This window comes from Arachis hypogaea, chromosome 14 (assembly GCF_003086295.3).
Source record: "Arachis hypogaea cultivar Tifrunner chromosome 14, arahy.Tifrunner.gnm2.J5K5, whole genome shotgun sequence".
Lineage (NCBI taxonomy): Eukaryota > Viridiplantae > Streptophyta > Magnoliopsida > Fabales > Fabaceae > Arachis > Arachis hypogaea.
In genome coordinates this window covers 68,655,845-68,682,268 of record NC_092049.1, presented here as the reverse complement: position 1 = coordinate 68,682,268, position 26,424 = coordinate 68,655,845, and the positions used below count along the sequence as shown (strand labels likewise).

Genomic DNA, 26,424 nt, shown 5'->3' with positions numbered 1-26,424 from the left:
CATTGGCGTGCCATGCCTGAGACTCAAGTGGCACGCCCAAGTCAGGGTTGCTAGCTGGCGTGCCACGCCTTCGACACCAAGTGGCACGCCCAAGTGTTGGACCTTTGCCTCCTTCTCTAGAAACTTGAACTGGCGTGCCACGTCTTGGTGTTCAAGTGGCACTCCCATGTTTGTTGGAACCCATTCAAGCATGGTGTGCCACGCATAGAATCCCAAGTGGCACACCCAAGTGTTGGTTGATAGTTGGCGTGCTAATGCCAACGCATCTTAGGCTAGTTTCACTAGCCTTTTTTTTGTTTTTAATAGGTTTTATGCACTTTCTTGAGTTATAAGTAAGCAATTGGGTTAGAAATTCATGCATACCCAGATTCATCTAACTATGGTTAATTTGATGCAATTTCATGAGAATTATCCTATAATTACTTGTGTGCTAAGAATAATGAGAATTCTCATGACTTTAGCAAAGCTTTGGTGCATGTGTTGGTTGATGATAGGTGAAGGAAAGCATGAAAGGAAGTTGGAGACGAAGCATGGAAAAGATGAAGAAGAAATAACGTTGGTGCCCAAGTTGGACCACCAACGTTGCCTCAAACGTTGGAAGAGAGGCAGAGGAATTCTCTGCATAATTTGCTGGTGCTCACGTTTGAGGGAACGTTGGCAAGTTAACGTTACCTCTAACGTTGTGATAAAATGTGCTTTCTGGAGATTCTGAAAAATTGCAGCGACGCGCACGCGTGCTACACGCGTACGCGTTGATTGGAAATTTTGACAATCCACACACACGTGTAACTGACGTGTATGCGTGGATGGGTAACGTTGGACCCCAAACGCTGCCTCCAACGTTGGTGGCCAACGTGCGCGATTGTGGCTTCGAAATTCTGAATTCGAAAATACGCAACGACGTGTACGCGTCCATGGCGCATACGTGTGGGCCTAACTTCTGAGAATCCACGCACACGCGTGGATTGGCCAACGTTGGAGGGAACGTTACCAGTCCAACGCTGAGGCCAACGCTCTTCTACATGTTTTGAAATCTAGAAAATGAGATTTTTGCATCCACGCACACGCGTGCAGCACGCGCACACGTGGATGAGCATTTTTACCCCATGGGCGCAAATGCGCCAGGCACGCGTACGCGTTGGTAGAAAAATGTTGGCACTCCAACATTGATTCAAATGCCAATGACAGCAGATTCGTCTGGTTTTTAAGAAGGCGTTTGAGTCAACGTTGGCCACCAAACGTTGACTCCAACTTGAAGTGCCAGAACTTGCAATTCAAACAGATCTCTTATCAACAGCAAGGGAAACCAATTGGAGCAACTTCAACCCAATTCCATCAAGGCCAAAAGTCCAATTCAGAGATTGAAGATCAATGGAAGAAAGTGTATAAATAGCTTAGAATTTAAGTTAGAAAGGACTTTTTACATCACTTTTTACTTTTCGGTTCAATTTCTTTCAATTCGGAATGTATCTTTCAATTTCATTTTCCATTTTGAGAGCTATGAACAACTAAGCCCCTTTCATTAGGTTAGGGAGCTCTTTTGTAATTCAATGGATCAGTAGTAGTTTTTATCTTCTTCTTCTTTCTTTTCTCTTGATTTTTGTTAGAAAGCTTTCGGTCTTAATTCAATTGGATAGTTGTCTTGAGAGAGAAGCTATCCATAATTGGAATTCTTTGGATCCTTGAGAGAGGGATGAAGAATTCATGCTAGAATTTATTTCTCACATTAAATTAGACTGGGGGTTGGATGTACATAGTGACATGTAATCCTACCAATACTTTAATCTATGAATTTGTGTGGTATAGTCAGTGACCAAACTTCAACTGTTTCCATGAGCAATTAAATCAAGACATTGGGCAATTATTCATGCTTAGAGAGATTGGTGAGCCAAGACATTGGGATCCAATCATCTAAGATTGCCAAGCAATGTCAATGAATGCATTGATTTAAGAAGAGATGAAGATGATTTGATCCGGAGAGTTCAATATCTCCCAAAACCCAATGAATCCCCTACTCTGATCTACCTATTCTCTTTACATTCAGCTTCTTTAATTTCATGCTTAACCCCATTCCCATTTAATTTCTTGTAATTTAAGCTTCTGTCATTTAATTTCCCGCAATTTAATTTCTGTCATTTAATTTCTTGCAATTTAAGTTTCCCGCTAATTTTGCTTTCTACAATCTCAATTAAATTCTGATTTCGCTCAACTAGAACAATTCTCCAATTAACATTGATCAACCAACCAATTCTTGAGGGATTCAACCTCACTCTACAGTGAGTTTTTACTTGACGACAATCCGGTACACTTGCCGGTAGGAAATTGTTGAGAGACAGTTTTCGAGTGAATCAAGTTTTTGGCGCCGTTGCCAGGGATTGGCTTTGTATTGACAATTTTTAAGTTGGAGGATAACTAGATTGAGCACTTTTCTTTTCATTTGTTTTTCTTTAATTTTACCTTACTTCTTTACTTTTCGGAAAAACTAACCCACTAACTCATTAACTATTTGATTAATTGCCTCAATTACTCTAACCACACTTCTTCATTAATTATGAATCCTTCACTTGCTGGTTGCTGCTTGTTGTGCTACTTGTATGACAAGTAGAAGAGAGGTTTCAACCTCTTTTGACAGTGAACCAGAAATAACCTTCCTGAGATTAAGAAGGGAAGCAAGAGGAAAGAGGGTTGTTGGTGCAGAAGAAGAGGAGGAAGACTTGGATATTGGTATGGCAAAATTGTGATCATCAATGACGCCATCAACATGGTACACACAATTGTGATCTCAACTCTTTATCACAACTTCGCACAACTAACCAGCAAGTGCACTGTTTCGTCCAAGTAATAAACCTTACGTGAGTAAGGGTCGATCCCACGGAGATTGTTGGTATGAAGCAAGCTATGGTCAACTTGTAAATCTCAGTCAGGCGGATTCAAATGTTTATGGATGATGAATGATTAAAAGATAAATAAAACATAAAATAAAGATAGAGATACTTATGTAATTCACTGGTGATAATTTCAGATAAGGGTATGGAGATGCTTTGTCCCTTCCGTCTCTCTGCTTTCCTACTGTCTTCATCCAATCCTTCTTACTCCTTTCCATGGCAAGCTGTATGTTGGGCATCACCGTTGTCAGTGGCTACAATCCCGTCCTCTCAGAGAAAATGTTCAACGCACTCTATCACAGCACGGCTATTCATCTATCGGTTCTCGATCATATCGGAATAGAATCCAGTGATTCTTTTGCGTCTGTCACTAACGCCCCACAATCACGAGTTTGAAGCTCGTCACAGTCATTCAATCCTTGAATCCTACTCAGAATACCACAGACAAGGTTTAGACCTTCCGGATTCTCAAGAATGCCGCCATCAATTCTAGCTTATACCACGAAGATTCTGATTAAGGAATCCAAGAGATAAATACTCAATCGAAGGTAGAACGGAGGTGGTTGTCAGGCACACGTTCATAGGTGAGAATGATGATGAGTGTCACGGATCATCACATTCATCAAGTTGAAGAACAACTGATATCTTAGAACAAGAACAAGCTGAATTGAATAGAAGAACAATAGTAATTGCATTGATACTCGAGGTACAGCAGAGCTCCACACCTTAATCTATGGTGTGTAGAAACTCCACCGTTGAAAATACATAAGAACAAGGTCTAGGCATGACCATGAGGCCAGCCCCAAAACGTGATCTAAGGTAGCATAGAACTACTCAAAGATTAGCCTAAGATTGCTACCAAGATTCTTTTTAATACAATAACAAAAGGTCCTATTTATAGAGAACTAGTAGCTTAGGGTTTACAAAAATGAGTAAATGACATAAATATCCACTTCTGGGCCCACTTGGTGTGTGCTTGGGCTGAGCATTGAAGCATTTTCGTGTAGAGACTTTTCCTGGAGTTAAACGCCAGCTTTTGTGCCAGTTTGGGCGTTTAACTCCCACTTTGGTGCTAGTTCTGGCGTTTAACGCTGGGAATTCTGATGCTGACTTTGAACGCCAGTTTGGGCCATCAAATCTTGGGCAAAGTATGGACTATTATATATTTCTGGAAAGCTCTGGATGTCTACGTTCCAACGCAATTAAGAGTGCGCCAATTGGGCTTTTGTAGCTCCAGAAAATCCACTTCGAGTACAGGAAGGTCAGAATCCAACAACATCTGCAGTCCTTTTTAGCCTCTGAATAAGATTTTTGCTCAGGTCCCTCAATTTCAGCCAGAAAATATCTGAAATCACAGAAAAATACACAAACTCATAGTAAAGTCCAGGAAAGTGAATTTTAAATAAAAACTAATAAAAATATAATAAAAACTAACTAAAACATGCTAAAAACATACTAAAAACAATGCCAAAAAGCGTATAAATTATCCGCTCATCAGAACACCAAACTTAAATTGTTGCTTGTCCCCAAGCAACTGAAAATAAAATAGGATAAAAAGAAGAGAATATACAATGAATTCCAAAAACATCTATGAAGATCAGTATTAATTAGATGAGCGGGGCTTTTAGCTTTTTGCTTCTGAACAGTTTTGGCATCTCACTTTATCCTTTGAAGTTTAGAATGATTGGCATCTATAGGAAATCAGAATCCAGATAGTGTTACTGACTCTCCTAGTTAAGTATGTTAATTCTTGAACACAGCTACTTTATGAGTCTTGGCCGTGGCCCTAAGCACTTTGTTTTCTAGTATTACCACCGGATACATAAATGCCACAGACACATAACTGGGTGAACCTTTTCAGATTGTGACTCAGCTTTGCTAGAGTCCCCAATTAGAGGTGTCCAGGGTTCTTAAGCACACTCTTCTTTTTGCTTTGGACCTCAACTTTAACCGCTCAGTCTCAAGTTTTCACTTGACACCTTCACGCCACAAGCACATGGTTAGGGACAGCTTGGTTTAGCCACTTAGGCCAGGATTTTATTCTTGTGGGCCCTCCTATCCACTGATGCTCAAAGCCTTGGATCCTTTTTATCACCCTTGCCTTTTGGTTTAAAGGGGTATTGGCTTTTTCTGCTTGCTTTTTCTCTTCTTCTTTTTTTTTTTGCCTCTTTCTTTTTTTTTTCTGCAAGCTTTTCGCTGCTTTTTCTTGCTTCAAGAATCAATTTTATGATTTTTCAGATCATCAGATAACATTTCTCTTTTTCCTTTCATTCTTTCAAGAGCCAACAATTTTAACATTCATAAACAATCAAATTAAAAAATATGCACTGTTCAAGCATTCATTCAGAAAAACAATAGCATTGCCACCACATCAAAATAATTAAACTATTTTAAAATTCAAAATTCATGTACTTCTTTTTCTTTTTCAATTAAAAACATTTTTCATTTAAGAAAGGTGACGGATTCATTTTCATAGCTTTAAGGCATAGACACTTAGACACTAATGATCATGTAATAAAGACACAAACATAAATAAACATAAAGGACAATTTTCGAAATACAGGAAAATAAAGAACAAGGAAGTTAAAGAACGGGTCCACCTTAGTGATGACGGCTTGTTATTCCTTTTGAAGATCTTATGGAGTGCTTGAGCTCCTCAATGTCTCTTCCTTGCCTTTGTTGCTCCTCTCTCGTGGCTCTTTGGTCTTCTCTTATTTCATGGAGGAGGATGGAATGCTCTTGGTGCTCCACCCTTAGTTGTCCCATGTTGGAACTTAATCCTCCTAGGGAGGTGTTGATTTGCTCCCAATAGGTTTGTGGAGGAAGATGCATCCCTTGACGTATCTCAGGGATTTCATGATGAGGAAATTCCTCATGCTCTTGTCCATGAGTGGGATCTCTTGTTTGTTCCATCCTTTTCTTAGTGATGGGCTTATCCTCATCAATGAGGATGTCTTCCTCTATGTCAATTCCAGCCAAATTACAGAGGTGACCAATGAGATGAGGGAAGGCTAACCTTGCCATAGTGGAGGACTTGTCCGCCACCTTGTAGAGTTCTTGGGATATAACCTCATGAACTTCCACTTCTTCTCCAATCATGATGCTATGTATCATGATAGCCCGGTCTATAGTAGCTTCGGACCGGTTGCTAGTGGGAATGATTGAGCGTTGGATGAACTCCAACCATCCCTTAGCCACGGGCTTGAGGTCATGCCATCTTAGTTGAACCGACTTCCTTCTTGAATCTCTCTTCCATTGAGCGCCCTCTTCACATATGTCCATGAGGACTTGGTCCAACCTTTGATCAAAGTTGACCCTTCTAGTGTAGGGGTGTGCATCTCCTTGCATCATAGGCAAGTTGAATGGCAACCTTACATTTTCCGGACTGAAATCTAAGTATTTCCCTCGGACCATTGTAAGCCAATTCTTAGGGTCCGGGTTCACACTTTGATCATGGTTCTTGGTGATCCATGCATTAGCATAGAACTCTTGAACCATTAAGATCCCGACTTGTTGAATGGGGTTGGTAAGAACTTCCCAACCTCTTCTTCGGATCTCATGTCGAATTTCCGGATATTCACTCTTTTTGAGTTTAAAAGGGACCTCGGGGATCACCTTCCTTATGGCCACAACTTCATAGAAGTGGTCTTGATGTACCCTTGAGAGAAATCTCTCCATCTCCCATGACTCGGAGGTGGAAGCTTTTGCCTTCCCTTTCCTCTTTCTAGAGGTTTCTCCGGCCTTAGGTGCCATAAATGGTTATGGAAAAACAAAAAGCAATGCTTTTACCACAACAAACTTAGAAGGTTTGCTCGTCCTCGAGCAAAAGAAGAAAGAAAAAAGTAGAAGAAGAAGAAAAATGGAGGAGATGGAGGAGGCTTTGTGGTTCGGCCAAGGGGGAGAAATGGTGTTGAGGTTGTGTGAAAATGAAGGAGTGAAGATGGGTTTATATAGGAGTTGAGAGGGGTGTAGGGTTCGGCTAGTATGGGTGGGTTTGGGAGGGAAAGTGGTTTGAATTTAGATGGTGAGGTAGGTGGGGTTTTATGAAGGATGGATGTGAGTGGTGAAGAGAATGGTGGGATTTGATAGGTGAGGGGTTTTTGGGGAAGAGATATTGAGGTGATTGGTGAATGGGTGAAGAAGAGAGAGAGAGGTGGGGTAGGTGGGGATCCTGTGGGGTCCACAGATCTTGAGGTGTCAAGGATAGCTCATCCCTGCACCGAGTGGCGTGCAAAAACACCCTTGCTACCAATTCTGGCGTTAAACGCCGGGCTGCTGCCCTTTTCTGGCGTTTAACGCCAGCTCCTTGCCCATTCCTGGTGTTAAACGCCAGTCTGGTGCCCTTTTCTGGCATTAAACACCCAGAATGGTGCCAAACTGGGCGTTAAACGCCCATTTGCTGCCTTTACTGGCGTTTAAACGCCAGCAAGCTTTTCCTCCAGGGTGTGCTGTTTTTTTTCTGTTTTTCATTCTGTTTTTACTTTTTCAACTGTTTTTGTGACTTCACATGATCATCAACCTACAGAAAACATAAAATAACAATGGAAAATAGATAAATATAACATTGGGTTGCCTCCCAACAAGCGCTTCTTTAATGTCAGTAGCTTGACAGTGGGCTCTCATGGAGCCTCACAGATGTTCAGAGCAATGTTGGAACCTCCCAACACCAAACATAGAGTTTGAATGTGGGGGTTCAACACCAAACTTAGAGTTTGGTTGTGGCTTCCCAACACCAAACTTAGAGTTTGACTGTAGGGGCTCTGTTTGACTCTGTTTTGAGAGAAGCTCTTCATGCTTCCTCTCCATGGTTACAGAGGGATATCCTTGAGCCTTAAACACAAGGGATTCTTTATTCACTTGAATGATCAATTCTCCTCTGTCAACATCAATCACAGCCTTTGCTGTGGCTAGGAAGGGTCTGCCACGGATGATGGATTCATCCATGCACTTCCCAGTCTCTAGGACTATGAAATCAGCAGGGATGTGGTGGTCTCTAACCTTTACCAAGACATCCTCTACAAGTCCATAAGCCTGTTTCTTTGAATTGTCTGCCATCTCTAATGAGATTCTTGCAGCTTGTACCTCAATGATCCCTAGCTTCTCCATTACAGAGAGAGGCATAAGGTTTATGCTTGACCCTAGGTCACACAGAGCCTTCTCAAAGATCATGGTGCCTATGGTACAAAGGATTGAGAACTTTCCAGGTCCTGTCTCTTTTGAGGTAATCTCTGCCTAGTCAAGTCATCCAGTTCTTTAATGAGCAATGGAGGTTCATTCTCCCAAGTCTCATTACCAAATAACTTGTCATTTAGCTTCATGATTGCTCCAAGGTACTTACCAACTTGCCCTTTAGTAACATCTTCATCCTCTTCAGAGGAAGAATACTTATCAGAGCTCATGAATGGCAGAAGTAAATCCAATGGAATCTCTATTGTCTCATTATGAGCCTCAAATTCCCATGGTTCCTCATTAAGGAACTCATTGGAGGCCAGTGGACGTCCATTGAGGTCTTCCTCAGTGGCGATCACTGCCTCTTCCTCCTCTCCAAATTCGGCCATGTTGATTGTGTTTATGGCCTTGCACTCTCCTTTTGGGTTCTCTTCTGTATTGCTTGGAAGAGTACTAGGAGGGAGTTTAGTAACTTTCTTGCTCAGCTGACCCACTTGTGCCTCCAAATTTCTAATGGAGGACCTTCTTTCAGTCATGAAACTTTGAGTGGTTTTAATTAGATCAGAGACCATGGTTGCTAAGTCAGAGTGGCTCTGCCTAGAATTCTCTGTCTGTTGCTGAGAAGATGATGGAAAAGGCTTGCCATTGCTAAACCTATTTCTTCCACCATTATTGTTGTTGAAACCTTGTTGAGGTCTCTGTTGATCCTTCCATGAGAGATTTGGATGATTTCTCCATGAAGGATTGTAGGTGTTTCCATAGGGTTCTCCCATGTAATTCACCTCTTCCATAGATGGGTTCTCAGGATCATAAGCTTCTTCTTCAGATGAAGCATCCTTAGTACTGCCTGGTGCAGCTTGCATTCCAGACAGGCTTTGAGAAATCATATTGACTTGCTGAGTCAATATTTTGTTCTGAGCCAATATGGCATTCAGAGTGTCAATCTCAAGAACTCCTTTCTTCTGACTTGTCCCATTATTCACAGGGTTCCTTTTAGAGGTGTACATGAATTGGTTATTTGCAACCATTTCAATGAGTTCTTGAGCTTCTGCAGGCGTCTTCTTCAGATGAAGAGATCCTCCAGCAGAGCTATCTAATGACATCTTGGATAGTTCAGACAGACCATCATAGAAGATTCTTATGCTGCTCCATTCTGAAAGCATGTCAAAAGGGCACCTTCTAATCAATTGCTTGTATCTCTCCCAAGCTTCATAGAGGGACTCACCATCCTTCTGTCTAAAGGTTTGGACTTCCACTCTAAGCTTGCTCAATTTTTGAGGTGGAAAGAACTTTGCCTAGAAGGCATTGACTAGCTTTTCCCAAGAGTTCAGGCTTTCTTTAGGTTGTGAATCCAACCATGTCCTAGCTCTGTCTCTTACAGCAAAAGGAAAAAGCATAAGTCTGTAGACCTTAGGGTCAACCCCATTGGTCTTGACAGTGTCACAGATTTGCAAGAATTCAGCTAAGAACTGATGAGGATCTTCCAATGGAAGTCCATGAAACTTGCAATTCTGCTGCATTAGAGAAACTAATTGAGGCATAAGCTCAAAGTTGTTTGCTCCAATGGCAGGGATTGAGATGCTTCTCCCATAGAAATCAGGAGTAGGTGCAGTAAAGTCACCAAGCACCTTCCTTGCATTGTTAGCATTGTTGTTGTTTTCGGCTGTCATGTCTTCTTCTAGTTTGAAGATTTCTGTTAGGTCCTCTACAGAGAGTTGTGCCTTAGCTTCTCTTAGCTTTCTCTTTAAGGTCCTTTCAGGTTCAGGATCAGCCTCAACAAGAATGCCTATGTCTTTGCTCCTGCTCATATAAAAGAGAAGAGAGCAAGAAAATATGGAATCCTCTATGTCACAGTATAGAGATTCCTTGAGGTGTCAGAGGAAAAGAAGAATAGAAGGAGGAAGTAGAAGAATTCAAACTTATCAAGAGAGATAAAATTCGAATTATTGATAATGGAGGAGTGTTAGTCCTTAAATAGAAGGATGTGAGAAGAGGGGAAGAATTTTCGAAAATAAATTAAAAAGATTTTGAAATAATTAAAAGAAAATTTTGAAAACTTGATGAATGATTTTCAAAATTTGAAGTTGGGAAAGAAATAAAGTGATTTTTTTGAAAAAGATTTTGAATTTATAATTCAAAAAGATATGATTGAAAATTAAATTTTGAAAAGGATGTGATTAAGAAGATATGATTGAAAAGTTATGGTTTTAAAAAGATATGATTGAAAAACAATTTTAAAAGGATTTGATTTTTAAAATTAATTACTTGGCTAACAAGAAAGGATATGATTCAAACATTAAACCTTTCTCAGCAAAAAAGGCAACATACTTGAAATTTTTGAATCAAATCATTAATTGTTAGCAAGTATTTTTGAAAATGGAAAGAAATTGATTTTGAAAATATATGATTGAAAAGATATCATTTGAAAATGATTTGATTTTGAAAAATTTTGAAAACTTAAAAAAAAAATGTGCATTAAAAACAAAATCTTCCCTCTTGTGTCATCCTGGCATTAAACGCCCAGAATGGTTCCCATTCTGGTGTTTAACGCCCAAATCTCTACCTTTTTGGGCGTTAAACGCCCAACCAGGTACCCTGGCTGGCGTTTAAACGCCAGTTTCCCTTCTTCACTGGGCGTTTTGAACGCCCAGCTTTTTCTGTTTGATTCCTCTGCTGACTGTTCTGAATCTTCAATTCTCTGTATTATTGACTTGAAAAGACATAGTTTTGAAAATATTTTTAGATTTTTAATGATGAGAAACAATAAAAATGCAACTAAGATCAAATAAACAATGCAAGCAGGACACCAAACTTAAAAATTTTCATATAGGAGACACTAACAAATTGAGAATGCATATGAGAAACAACAAAACACACTAAACAAGAGAATTTAAAGATCAGAGCAAGGAAATCATCAAGAACAACTTGAAGATAAATGAAGACACATGCATGTAATTTTCAAAAAAAATGCAAGAAAAATAGAAACATGCAATTGACACCAAACTTAAAAATTAATACTAGACTCAAACAAGAAACATAAAATATTTTTGATTTTTGTGATTTTATAATTTTTTTCTGATTTTCGAAACTTGAGTGGAAAAGAAAATAGAAGGGATTCAAAATTTTTAATAAGAATTCCAGGAATCATTGGAATGCTAGTCTAAGACTCCGGTCCAGGAATTAGACATGGCTTACTAGCCAGCCAAGCTTTCAATGAAAGCTCCGGTCCAAAACACTAGACATGGCCAATGGCCAGCCAAGCTTTAGCAGATCATTGCTAACAACAGCAAAATTGATAGAAATCAATAAGCTCTTGTGATGATAAGTTGAAACCTCGGTCCAAAAGATTAGACATGGTTTCACAACCAGCCAGACTTCAACAAATCATCATGAAACTATAGAATTCATTCTTAAAAACTCTGAAGAACAAAATAGAAAATCTTTTTGTATTTTTGAAAAAATTTTTTTCGAAAAATAAAAAGAAAAAGTACCTAATCTAAGCAACAAGATGAACCGTCAGTTGTCCAAACTCGAACAATCCCCGGCAACGGCGCCAAAAACTTGGTATGGCGAAATTGTGATCATCAATGGCACCATCAACATGGTACGCACAATTGTAATCTCAACTCTTTATCACAACTTCGCACAACTAACCAGCAAGTGCACTGTTTCGTCCAAGTAATAAACCTTACGTGAGTAAGGGTCGATCCCACGGAGATTGTTGGTATGAAGCAAGTTATGGTCATCTTGTAAATCTCAGTCAGGCGGATTCAAATGGTTATGGATGATGAATGATTAAAAGATAAATAAAACATAAAATAAAGATAGAGATACTTATGTAATTCATTGGTGAGAATTTCAGATAAGGGTATGGAGATGCTTTGTCCCTTCTGTCTCTCTGCTTTCCTACTGTCTTCATCCAATCCTTCTTACTCCTTTCCATGGCAAGCTGTATGTTGGGCATCACCGTTGTCAGTGGCTACAATCCTGTCCTCTCAGTGAAAATGTTCAACGCACTCTGTCACAGCACGACTATTCATCTATCGGTTCTCGATCATGTCAGAATAGAATCCATTGATTCTTTTGCGTCTGTTACTAACGCCCCACAATCACGAGTTTGAAGCTCGTCACAGTCATTCAATCCTTGAATCCTACTCAGAATACCACAGACAAGGTTTAGACCTTTCGGATTCTCAAGAATGCCGCCATCAATTCTAGCTTATACCACGAAGATTCTGATTAAGGAATCCAAGAGATAAATACTCAATCGAAGGTAGAACGGAGGTGGTTGTCAGGCACACGTTCATAGGTGAGAATGATGATGAGTGTCACGGATCATCACATTCATCAAGTTGAAGAACAAGTGATATCTTAGAACAAGAACAAGCTGAATTGAATAGAAGAACAATAGTAATTGCATTGATACTCGAGGTACAGCAGAGCTCCACACCTTAATCTATGGTGTGTAGAAACTCCACCGTTGAAAATACATAAGAACAAGGTCTAGGCATGGCCATGAGGCCAGCCCCAAAACATGATCTAAGGTAGCACAGAACTACTCAAAGATTAGCCTAAGATTGCTACCAAGATTCTTTTTAATACAATAGCAAAAGGTCCTATTTATAGAGAACTAGTAGCTTAGGGTTTACAAAAATGAGTAAATGACGTAAATTTCCACTTCTGGGCCAACATGGTGTGTGCTTGGGATGAGCATTGAAGCATTTTCGTGTAGAGACTTTTCCTGGAGTTAAACGCCAGCTTTTGTGCCAGTTTGGGCGTTTAACTCCCACTTTGGTGCCAGTTCCGGCGTTTAATGCTGGGAATTCTGATGCTGACTTTGAACGCCGGTTTGGGCCATCAAATCTTGGGCAAAGTATGGACTATTATATATTGCTGGAAAGCCCTGGATGTATACTTTTCAACGCAATTAAGAGCGCGCCAATTGGGCTTCTATAGCTCCAGAAAATCCACTTCGAGTGCAGGGAGGTCAGAATCCAACAGCATCTGCAGTCCTTTTTAGCCTCTGAATCAGATTTTTGCTCAGGTCCCTCAATTTCAGCCAGAAAATATCTGAAATAAAAAAAAAACACACAAACTCATAGTAAAGTTCAGAAAAGTGAATTTTAAATAAAAACTAATAAAAATATAATAAAAACTAACTAAAACATGCTAAAAATATACTAAAAACAATGCCAAAAAGTGTATAAATTATCCGCTCATCAGATATAACCATGGAGGATGATTTGGAAAACCATCATGAAGGAAAGGTGAACAATCATGCCAGAAGAGGTGCAGCCAACCCTACTGGACAAGAGAGGAGAGTTCTGGGATCATACATCAATCCAAACCCAGGAAACTGTGGTAGCAGCATTCAAAAGCCAACTATCTATGCTAATAATTTCGAATTGAAGCCTCAGCTCATAACTCTAGTCCAGAACAACTGTTCTTTTGGAGAAAGTGCCTAAGAGGACCCTAATGAGCATCTCACTAAATTCTAAAGGATATGTGACACGGTTAAATCTAATGGTGTTCATCTTGACACCTATAGATTGCTACTGTTTCCATTTTCTTTAAGGGACAAAGCATCAAAATGGCTAGAATCATTTCCCAAAGAAAGCTTGACAACCTGGGAGGATGTAGTGAACAGATTCTTAACAAGGTTCTACCCTCTACAAAAAGTCAACAGGCTAAGAACTGAAGTGCAGATATTCAGACAGCAGGATGGTGAGACTATTTATGAAGCCTAGGAGAGATTCAAAGATTTGACAAGAAAATGTCCCCCTAATATGTTTAATGAGTGGGTGCAACTTTATATCTTTTATGAAGGACTGAATTGTGAATCAAAGAAAGCTGTAGACCACTCATCTGGAAGTTCCTTTAATAAGAAGAAGACCATCGAAGAAGCCATTGATGTTATAGAGATAGTGGCTGACAATGAGTATTTTATGCCTCAGACAGAAGTAACAACAGGGGAGTCTTGGAATTAAACCATATGGATGCAATCCTGGCCCAGAATAAGATGATCACCAAGCAACTAGCTGAATTGGCCAAGAAAATGGAGAAGAATCAGGCTGCAGCTATCCACACTCAATCATCGCCTCAAAGAGAGTTGGAAACAGAAGAAGGAGTTAATTGGGAGGAAGTTAATTACCTTGGAAATACATCTAGGCAGGCTCATGATCCATATTCTAAAACTTATAACTCTGGTTGGAGGAACCACCCAAACTTTGGGTGGGGGAACCAACAAAACCAAGGTCAAGACCACAGACCCCATAATCTGAACCGATATAACAACTCCACTCACTAAAACTCCAACCAAAGACCATACTAGACTACACAAAACACTTGTTCACAACCACCATACCAAAGCCACAATAACCACTTTCAACACCCCAATTTCAACCAACCATCAACACATGATGATGACAGAATGGCGAAAATGGAAGCTATGATTGCAAATCTTTGCAAGGAGTCTGAAGACATGAAAAATTTAGGGAAGAAGTGAGAGGTAGTATAAAAAGCCGAGGGGAGGTTATTAAGAATCTCGAATCTCAGGTAGGACATCTTTCACAGCAGATTCCGAAGTCCACTGATAGTTTCCCAAGTGACACTGAGAAAAATCCAAAAGGGGAAATGAAGAAGATGAGATGGGAAGAGTGTAAGGCAGTTACTCTGGCAAATGAAGAAATCATAGAAAAAGATACCAGCAAGCCAACAGAGCACAGCCAAGGAAGTTTCCAGAGCAACATAGAGAAAAAGGAACAAGGAACTGGATCTGTACAAAGGAAAGAATCAACAAGGAAGGAAATGCAGAAATCTTATGTGCCAACGGCACCATTTCCTCAGAGACTCAGGGGAGGTGAGAAAGAAATGTCATATTCAAGATTCCTAGATATGTTTGCATCTCTCAGTGTCAACATCCCCTTTATCAAAACTCTCCAACAGATGCCTGATGCATATTTTCGGAAAACGAAAAACGAATTCCAAACACACAAAACTAACCGTCAAGTGCACCGGGTCGTATCAAGTAATAAAACTCACGGGAGTGAGGTCGATCCCACAGGGATTGAAGGATTGAGCAATTTTAGTTTAGTGGTTGATTTAGTCAAGCGGATCAAGAATTGATTTGAGTGGTTTGTATTCGACAGAAGCTAAATTGCATGAAATTAAAAAGGGAGAGGGACAATTGTAGTAAATTAAAGAGCAGAGAAGGTAAATGTGCTGAATCTTAAAGAACAAGAAATTAAATGGTAGAAACTTAAAACGCAAGAAATATAAATTGCAAAATCTTAAAGTGTAAGAAATGTAAATGGCTTGAATTGTAAAGGGAACTGGGAGTTGGGTTTGCAGAAATTAAACAAGAAAAAGAAAAATTCAACAAACAGGAAAGTAGAATATGACTTGAATTAAACCGGATCTAAAACGGAATTGAGAAAAAGCTTGGTGTAGCGATGAAATAAGGAAAATGAAATTTAAAGCTGTAGATCTCAGGACCCAAGAGACTAGATAACCAAGTCTAGATCTCACTGCCTTCCTAGATCCAGCAAGAACAATTGCAAGGGAAATGTAAATTTCAGAGAGAATAGAAGAAGAAGCAATGAACAGAAATTGAAATTCAATTAAGCAGAAAATTAAACAAGATCTCAAGGTGAGATCGAAACAGAAGTTCTTCAATTCTCCACCCAAGATCCAAAACAAGGAAAGTAAAGAGTGCTGAGCAAGAACAAGGAAGAAGAGAGATTAATTCTCCTTCCCAATTCTCTAGAATTCTAAAACAACAATTCAAAAAATGTAAAGTGAGTTCTCTACTGTAAGTGTTATGAAAATTCTAAAAGGAAGCTCTCTAAAAACTTAAATCCTAAGCTATTTATACACTTTCTTCAAATGGTCTTCAAGCCTTGAATTGGGCCTTTGTTCTTGATGGAATTGGGTTGATAAAGGCCTTGGTTGATTGCTCTTGGAGTTGGAGAAAGATCCATTGTGAACCGGGTTGAAAAACATAAAAGCTTGAGTAAAAGTTTGAGTAAAAGTTTGAGGTCAAACTTTTACTCAAACTTTTCGCATCAGCAAAGCTCCCTTGCTGCTACCAACGTTTGAGCCAAAGTTTGGGGTCAAACTTTTGGAAAAAAGCTTGAGCAAAAGTTTGACCTCAAACTTTAGCTCAAACTTTTTTCCTCTAGAGTGTTTTTCAATTCTTCCAAAAGTTTGAGCTAAAGTTTGAGGTCAAACTTTTGCTCAAGCTTTTTGTTCCCTCTTGCTCCTAGCCATTCCTTCCTTCTTCAACCTTCTTCAAAACTCTTTTCACCTATCATCAATCAACCAAACACATCAAAGCTTTGCTCAAAATATGAGTTTGTTATTCTTTCATAATATATGACAATTATAGCATAGAATCTCATGAAATTGCATTAATTCATACATGGTTGATTAAATCAAAGGAAACATGGAAATCTACCCAATTGGCTTGCTTATGGCTCAAGAAAGTGCATAAATCAATTGAAAACAAAAGAAAAAGGCTAGTGAAACTAGGCTAAGATGACTTGTCATCAATGCCTATATACATCAAGTGCATGAAAGAGCTGCTGACCAAGAAAGGAACCTTAAAAGGGGGACAAATAGTGACAATGAACAAGGAATGTAGTGCCCTCATCAAGAAGGACGTACTCCCGAAGAAAAAAGATCCAGGGAGCTTTCATATTCCCTGTGCCATAGGAGAAATAAAAATTGATAGAGGATTTTGTGATCTAGGAGCTAGCATAAATGTGATGCCTCTATCTCTTATGAAGAAGTTGTAAATCAATGAGCTGAGGTCCACGGATGTAATCATACAATTGGTTGATAAAACTCAGAAGCAGGCTGAAGGAGTATTCAAAAATGAATTGGTGAAAGTGGGAAACTACTTCCTCCCCACTGAATTTGTTGTTCTGGACATGGAGGAGAGTTACCTCCATCCCATTATCCTGGGGAGACCATTTCTAGCCACTGCTAGAGCACTGATAGATGTGGAACAAGGAGAGTTAATCCTGAGAATACATGATTAACATCTCACCTTCCATGTTTTCAAACCTATATCTGAGTCTGAACCAGAACCTAAAGAGCTGAAGGATGATCATAGCAACATGTGCACAAAGGAAAGCAACAGTGAATCAGTAGCTGAACCCCTGAAATAGTCCTTGGTAAACAAGCAAGAATTTCAAGAGATACAACAACCAAAAGAACTCAAGAAAGAACTGAAGCCACAAGAGTTGGGAGGAGCAGCTAACAAGGAACTCCCTGACACAATAATCAATAGAGCACTACTGGAAGAAGAGAAAAGAGTTGTGAAGAAATTGCCAAGAGGATGGAGAAATAAGAAGATTCCTACAGAAGATTTTTCCCCTGGGAGCAAGGTGATATCAGCCCACCATCCATTAATCTCAACACAACTACCAACACTTCCATCTCAGTTACCCCAAGTGTTCACAGTCAAAAAGTTCCTTTCCTTGGAACATGTAGAAATCATCAAAGAATCGAGGGGAGAAAGCTTCACTGTTAGGAAAGAAGATTTGAGGGATTACAATCCACCCTAGCAGTAAACCAACCGTCAAGTTAATGACGCTAAAGAAGTGCTCCATGGGAGGCAGCACATGATTTAATTTCCTTGTTTTTAATGCTTCAGTATGAATAATAATTTTTGCTCTAACATGAATTCAAGCTCTGATAGACACTTTTGACAACTATCCATGACATTGTGAAGCATATGATCCAATTCTAAGTTTGGTGTGCCTACAGGCACACTAAGATACCTTTCAAAAATGATTATCATCTTGATATTTTGACATGTGTTTCTTGGAATATATAGCCAAACATTTTGTTTGGTGTGCTATATATTGCAAGAACAAGTCATGAGAGTCAAAGTTCTTTTGAGTCTTGAAAGTCATGAAAGTGCAACAACGTTTATAACTTTTAGTTCATGTTTAAAAATAGAAAAATAAAGTATTCCTTATGATGGTTTAATTAAAAGTGACACTAATCCCATTGAGATCTCAATGACAATACTTGGAGGAAGAAACACCTTGAACCATATAGCCAAACAATAAGTTTGGTGTCCTCCAAGACTATATATAAGAGCACAAAAGGAGTCACGGTTGGTTGAACAATCATGAAGAACACTAGTCAAAGTTTTAGTTTTAAATTTAAGCATTGCTTGCCATGTATTTACCGCCACCTATTTTAATTCTGTTTTGTCGATTTTTTTCAAATCGATGGTGGTTCGATATCTAATGGTCTGAAAGCGAAATCTACTCCTCTGTGCGAGTACCAGTTTTCTAAAAATGCATCAAAGCGTCTTCGATTAGACCAATATTGAAAGTAGAAAATAAAGAAAGTTTGTAAATTGACAAACAAAACTTAAACACAAAGGTTTTCAAAGAATAAATGTACAGACAGTGAAAAGATTTGTATTGAAATTTAAAAAGGAACAATAAAATGCCTTTAATTAGATCAAAAGACTTCAACATTAAAGATTAAAATTCGGAAAGATAAATTGGACAAATGAAGATAGAGAACACTTGGAAAATAAAATTACTTGAAATGTTAAATTTTACAGAAAGGTAAATGGAAAGAATAAAGAAGATGGAAGGAACCCTATAGAAAAATAACTCGATTGCAGACTCAGGAATTCTCTGGGGATATGAGTGTGCTTGAGTGTTTTCTGGGTTAAAGTTCCAACCCTTTTTCCCTAACACTTCTTAGTAACCGTTTCCGCCGCATGATTATAGATATTCCCCATGATTTTCTCGTGTAATAAAAGCCACTAACCCTCCCACTTCTATGACCATTTGACCAGCTCATCGAAAGCCTTACTCCATCTCTCGAATCGAATCCTCTGTTCGATTAGACCTGACTCATTTCGAATCAATTCGCTCTTATCAAAAATATTTTTTCGATTAATAAATTGCCCCCTTGGATTAATATGGTTGCCTTCGATAACATTATTGAAGAATAAAGCACTTAATCCAAAAAACGTCAGTTTTCAAATCAGTAATAATTGTTATTTAAACTTTCCCATTACTACTGATCCACTCAACACGTCTCCCAAAACTTGCGATTTCTCTCTCTACCACTTCATCTTTCTTGCGAAGTTACCTTTATTTGCATTCCTTCTACAGTAACGGCTACAGTGATACTTTAAATTCATCACTTCCTCCTTTGTTTGAAGTTCTTCAAACCCCATCATTCTCTGAATTTTCTCTACATCGAGAATTCTTTCACAAAATCCTCAACATTTAATCTCGTTTCTTTTCTTTGACAATGGCTAGTTCCTCTTCTCATGCCACTACTCAGGATAAGGGTAAAGGTCATGTAATAGCACCGCCATCTCCACCATTCCTTTGCATTCTTAACCAAGTCAATGATGAAATCATTGACGATCCCCATTTGCAAGGCAATGACACCAGGATCCTAATCCCTTTCACAATCGGTGTGGATACGCACTGCTTCCTTGGACCGATTGAAACCCTTGAAAGAGCAAACAAAAAAATTTCTTTCTTCCCAAATGATGAAGGGGAAGAGTTATTGATAAACCAAGCTTTTAACATCTATCACTTCATCAACCAAAAACCCTTCCGAAACAATCCAAGAACTAATCCTCGAGGTTTCGATTTCACAACTTGGTACCAATGCCTCGAACCCACAAAGGGTGCTATCTAGGGAGCCCTAGGAATACAAGAACTACTAAGGCTTTCTCATTTTTCACTCACTACATATCCCTGGATGATTGGAGCAGTAACCTGTTTTTGGAATAGAACTACCAACAACTTCCATCTTCCTTGCCGAATGATCGGAATGTCCCTTCTCGATGTAACTGCCATTATAGAACTCCCAATAAATTCTCTGGATTGTACCCCTGATATGCAATCTCAATATCAATACAACATTATCTTCAACACTTCTTACAGTGAATTCATTGCCCACAACATGGGTGAAGATGGTACAGAAATCACTGATAGTGAACATGTAGCCTTTTTATTCTACTGGCTAAATACAATTTTGTTCTGTTCTCGAAGTGTATAAATGTCAAAGCTCTTCTTTTCCCTAGCTACTCTTCTACAGGAAGGGAAAGTTCTCAACTTGGCCAAGCTTCTTCTAAGACACATTTTTGAAGAACTTGGTTTATTTGTCTATGACCTCCGAGAAAACAAAATAATCAACACAGGAAGTCCACTCTGGCTCCTTCAATTATAGGTTAATGCCATTTTAGAAAATTTTATGACAAAACCTGAAGGTGGCGGTACCGATAAATAACACATCGAGGGTTTTCGTCTGTCTAATTATAAACCCAATTTTCCAAACACCCAGTCAAATGAAGACAGATTCTGGGCTGTTTTCTCCCTTTTTCATTCCTGCAAAGATTTTGATAATGACCAACTCAATTTCACTCCTTTTTTGCGCCGCAATTGCGGTCCTGCCTGGCTCGATTGTTTGCTCTTTCCAAACACTAATGAGGAAAACGAACTTGCAAATCGAACTTGGAAAAACCTGTTGGCTGTTCAAGTAATACCAATAGGGTTACCACAGTATAAGAAGGAAAGGTTCAAGAAAACCTTGTACGCTCCTCACTTAACTGCCAGACAACTAGGATTTTCTCAAGCTATCCCAACTCAACAACCTCGACACAGTGAACCATTCTGTCAAATTACTCTGACATCTCAAGAAGATTTCAACACTTGTCTCTTAAAAAATCAAAAACAAAGAGACCGCTTCAACTTCTTGATCTATGAACGCAGTTCATTTTTCACCAAATCCTGTTTTGAATGGTGGGCTGCTTATTACTCAAGGTACGCCCGTTCCCTAGAAGAAATTCGGCAAATTGCTGTTCGAATGGCTGTCACTGAGAGTTCACTAAAAAGAACTCACAAAAGGAAGACTGATGCTACTCGACCACCACCACGTAAGAGCAGAAGAACTCCTACCAAAACCTCTCGAAGAGTAATTCTTCTATTCATAACTCTATTTTTCAAACTCGAAATATCCTTCGAATTGTACATTATTATTTTTAAACATAATTGATCCTGGGCTTTTAACAGTTAGTGCTGCAATCATCAAGCAAAAGCATTGATGAGAGTGAACTAACCAATAAGGATTCTCTTGCTGCTTCTTCTCAATCGGAAGATGCAGCCGATTCTGATCCTGGCCCTCAGTTAATACTAAGATCCAGAGTTCCTTAGGTAATACAATCATCACCACACACATCTTACTTAGTTTAAAAATAAATTTTAAACTCATAACAGTGTACCTTTTGTACTAGCCCATTAATGTTGCCCAATCGGCTTCTTCCACTAGAGCTCCTGATCAACCAATTCTCCAACAACAAAATGACCCAGAGCACTCCATATCACATGATTCGATTCAATTCACAGGGTCTCTACAATCAATTCGTGCTGCTCATCCACCTCTTCCTCACACAACACAGGTGACTGATCTGACAGTAAATCCCTTGCAGAACTCTCCAGAAGAAACCCATAGACTTGAATCAATTTCACCAAATAATCAAGCTGCATTCTCTGAAGAGAACCAGGAGGTCCCGGACTCCGATTCGGCTTCTAAAGCTGCTGACACCACCAATTCTGATTCCTCTCGATCCAAGCTTTTAGAAACTCCTCCAGAGTTGCAACCTAGTCCTTCACTTCAAGCTAATCTTCAGACACTTCCAGGACCAAGACCCGGAACATCGAGTGTTCCTATCACTCCGACTAGTGCTACATTGGATGACTTGATCTCTGTTTTGAATAAAGTTATCCAAGAAAACAAAGTGCCAGTACCTGAACCAGAAATCTCAAGACCTGCTACATCAAGAACTTCAATCGAATTAGATCCTGACACTTGGGAACAACTTTGATCACTCATCAAGCTCTTGGATCACCCACCTACCACATGGGTTAATGATCCAATTCTCCACCAACTCTTGGCTGATCGTTTGAATTCTTCTTTTGAACTCCCAGCTAACACGCCATATTCTGCTTCAATCCAAGAATTCAAACAACTTCTCAATGAAAGCGTTGCATCTCAGTTTCAACTCCAAGAAACTGAAAATGAAAAAGCCACAGCAAAATCTAATATAGAAAATTGCCTTGCAACTGCTCAGCCAATCCAATCCTCTCGTGAAGAATTTGATCGGAGAATTTCCCATGATATTTCTATTCAAGCTTTTCATGATCTAGAAGAAGCAAGACTCGAAGCAGAATTAACTCAAATTCAAGAACAACTTGCCACCATACGTCAAAATCGAGCCAGCCTAGCCAAACCTCTAGCTGCAGCCCAACAAGAACAACATCTCCTTATTCAAGAACTTGTCTCAATTGATACCAAGCGGGGAGAATATGAAAAACAACTTGAGAAAATTCAAGCTGACAAGTTCAAACAAATTGAAGTGCTTTCAATTCTGGAAAACAAAAGGGCAAAAATGCGCTCCGATTTGGCAAAACTAGTGGCAACCTTAAATTCCTTTTCACTTCTAATTTTATTTTTGTAATGACTTTCGTCTTTTCTGAACTTTATATATGTTGAACTTTTATGTTTGCCAACAATAGAAAAGTTTCAAGTATTTTCCATTAACCGAGTTAATCACTTTTCCTGACTCGATATCTTTGACCTGATAGGCATTTCCCGAATACGTCCCTGTCACTTGAAAATGGCCTTCCCAACTATGGGACCATTTACCCAAAAATCTCGATTTCTTTTCCATCGGTAAAATGACTTTTAAAACTAACTCGCCTATCTTAAAAGACTTTTCCTTAATTCAACGGTTATAACTTCGAGCAATACTTTCTTTTTGCCGAATTACATTATCAAATGCCAGGATTCGCTCCGAATCAAATTAATTTAACTCATCGAACATTTCATTCCAATAATCATCAACTGGAAAATCATTCTGTCTTGATACTCTTAAAGTATTCAAATTAATTTCTAATGGTAATACTGCGTCATGGCCGTATACCAATTTATAAGATGATGTCCTTGTCGAACCTCTTGGTGAATTTCGATAAGCCCATAATACTTGACTTAAAGTCTCATGCCATTTTCGACGCTTATTCCCGATATGCTTTTTAATCAAGCTTATCAATATATTATTTGCTGCCTCCAACTGCCCATTAACCTGTGCATAATAAGGAGTTGAAGTAACCATACTAATGATTCTTGAGGCTATAAAATTTTTAATTCACTGGCCAATAAACATAGTTCCCTGGTCAGTACTTAACGTTTGAGGAATTCCAAATCGATGGATAATATGTTCTTCGACAAAATCTATTATTTCACTTTGACCAACTTCTACTAGCGGAACTGCTTCAACCCATTTTGTGAAATAATCAATAGCTACTAAAATAAACTTGTGTTGTTTTGATGAAGGGGGTGGATCAACCCAATCAAATCCAGAGCCCAACCTCTAAATGGCCATGGTTTTATTATCGAATGCAATTCAGCCGCTAGAATCTGTTGTATCAAACCATGTTTCTGACATTCTTGATATGCCTTCGCATAATCAATACAATCTTTTATCATGGACGACCAATATACATATAATACCCATCTCATCTTCTTTCCTGCCTGATGGGCACCACATATTCCATTATGGACTTCACCCAAGGCAATGTTCTGATTATCTCGACTTAAGCATCTTAAAAAACTCCCGTTAATTCCTTTTTTATATAGTTTATCAACCAATAAGAAAAAATTCATTGCTTGTAATTTTATCTTTCTATCAACTGCAACATTGGGATCCTTTATATAAAGAGCAATAGGCTTTCTCCAATCAGAATTTTCCCATCTATCTATACACAATACCAGATAATTTCCTAAAAGTCTCCGGACTAACCCGACACCTCGAAGTAATTTGGGCCAACTCGTTAGCAATTTCGTTATGAATTCTAGGGATATGCACCAAGGAAATCTTTCGAAAACTGCTTTAACATCTCATTATTGCACTTAAATTCTTTCAACAACTGCTTTAAAACTAACTGTGAATCCCCTAAAATTTGAACCTCTAAAGCTCCTTTGCCGATTAAAATTTCAAGACCCAAAATTAGGGCCTCATATTCGGCCACATTATTAGAACAAGGATACTTTAATTCAAACAAGAACCCTGATGGAATACCGACCCTCTGTTGAGATAATGAAGATTCCAACCCCTGCACCATCTTTATGCTTGGATCCATCAAAATACAATTTCCAGTAATTGCTTTCTATTTCGATTATGTTTTCCCCCTTGTCATTCAGATCTTTCGAATTATCCACAAGAAATTCTACAATGACCTGTCCTTTCACGGCCTTGGCAGGAACATACTGTAAGTCGAATTCTATCAATGCCAACATCCATTTCCCCAAACGTCCCCTTAACATAGGGAAACTCAACATATATTTAACTAGGTCAGTTTGTGCTATAACTTTCACCGACTTAGCCACCATATAACACTTTAATTTCATACAGGCATGATATAAAGATAAACACAATTTTTCGATTGGAGAATACCTTGTCTCGATATCGGTTAATACTCGATTAAGGTAATAAACTGCTCGTTCTTGCCCATTTTCATCATCTTGGGCTAACATACACCCTATAGTATTTTCAGATGCTGCAATATACAATTTTAGAGGTTCAGATGGTCAAACATTTGCCATAATCAAGGCTTTTGACAAATATGCCTTGACCGAATTGAATGTCGATTGATGTTCTGCGGTCCATTCAAATTTTGAATCATTTTTTAATTTTACTAAAGGTGCAAATACCCTAGTTCGGTTTGAAAGATTCGAGATAAATCTTCAAAGATAATTTACTTTACCCAAAAACGACTGCACTTCCTTCTTCGATTTGGGTGCAAAAAATGTTAATATTGCATCTGCTTTATTTTTATCAATAGCTATTCCTTTTTTATGAACAATAAACCCCAACAAATTTCCAGCCGATACCCCAAAAGCACATTTCAACGGATTCATTTTAATCCTTTCTTCCTCATAGTAAGGAATGCCTTTCTTAAGTGGTCAATATGTTGACTCACGGAAATCGACTTGACCATTACGTCATTGATATATACCTCCATAAACTTCCCAATAAATTCATGAAAAATGGCATTCATGGCACGCTGATATGTTGCTCCAGCATTCTTTAAACCGAAAGGCAAAACCACCAATTCATATGTACCTAATGCCCCAGGACAACGGAAAGCAGTTTTATCCACGTCATCTTCTGCAATAAAAATCTGATTATATCCAAAATAACCATCCATGAAGCTAAGAATTTCATTCCCGCCGCAAAATCTATTAACATATCCGCGATAGGCATAAAATATTCATCTTTTGGAGTAGCATTATTCAAATCTCGAAAATTGATGCATACTCTTAACTTCCCATTCTTCTTTATAACAGGGATAATGTTTGATACCCACTCCACATAACGTGCAGTTCGAATAAATTTTGCTTTGATTAAGCGTTCTATTTCTTCTTTAATTTTAATATTGATTTCAGAGGCAAAATGACTTGGACTCTGTTTTACAGGTCGAGCGTTGGGTTTCAACTTATCGATGTGCTACTAATGAACGATCGAGACCAGGCATCTCATGATAATCCCAAGCAAAACAATCTTTAAATTCATGTAAAAGATTGAAGAGTTCAGTACGAAAAGGATCAATAAGATCTTTACAAATATATGTAATTCGAACATCATCAAGAGTCCTTAAATTAATTTCTTCTAAGGGTTCTTGAGACTCAAACCCTTTATAATAATCATCATCTTTGGTTGAATATTTTTCAAATCCCAAAGGTTCCAAATCATAGATGCAATCAAAAGTGAAATCAATAGAATCATCAGAAATAGAAGAAATTGGATCTTTGATTAAATCATCATCACTTTAATTTTCTACACAATGGGCCTCTGCTATTAAATCGGCAGTCCGGCTCGCATCATTAGTTTCATTACAAGAAGTAGGGAAATTATAACTAAATTTGACTGGGAGCATCGAATCGGACACATTACAATTAACAAACTTACTAACCCTATCTGATTCAACTTCATCAGAAGAATCATTTATATTCGCTAAAAATTGAAAATTATTTAAATAATTTTGTAACGTTACCAGGTATTTGGAAACTTCCTCAACCTGGTCTATAGAGCGGTCCCTTCCAAGTCTTCAAGAAAGACAATCCTAGCCTGTCGGCTCACCATCCAACTCCGGATAATGCAACTTCACCGAAAGGCCTTCCGAGGACAAATAGCACCCTTCACAATTATAAGGACTCAGTGATCGATCAACATTTAAGGGCCTTAATTTACGATTATATATCCTGAAATCAACATGCATTTGTTCGACAAATAAATTTGAATCTGCCTTGATGGTTT

General features: G+C 38.7%; 2 non-coding genes across 2 annotated transcripts; one reads left to right on the top strand and one right to left on the bottom strand.

Moving 5' to 3' along the window:
• The first annotated feature begins 9,211 nt into the window (after positions 1-9,211).
• On the top strand, positions 9,212-9,319 carry LOC112746534 (small nucleolar RNA R71). Its single transcript, XR_003174414.1, has one exon. It is a non-coding gene; the product is annotated as a small nucleolar RNA R71 (small nucleolar RNA).
• Positions 9,320-13,738: 4,419 nt separating this feature from the next.
• LOC112745767 (small nucleolar RNA R71) lies at positions 13,739-13,846 on the bottom strand. Its single transcript, XR_003173678.1, has one exon. It is a non-coding gene; the product is annotated as a small nucleolar RNA R71 (small nucleolar RNA).
• Positions 13,847-26,424: the final 12,578 nt, after the last annotated feature.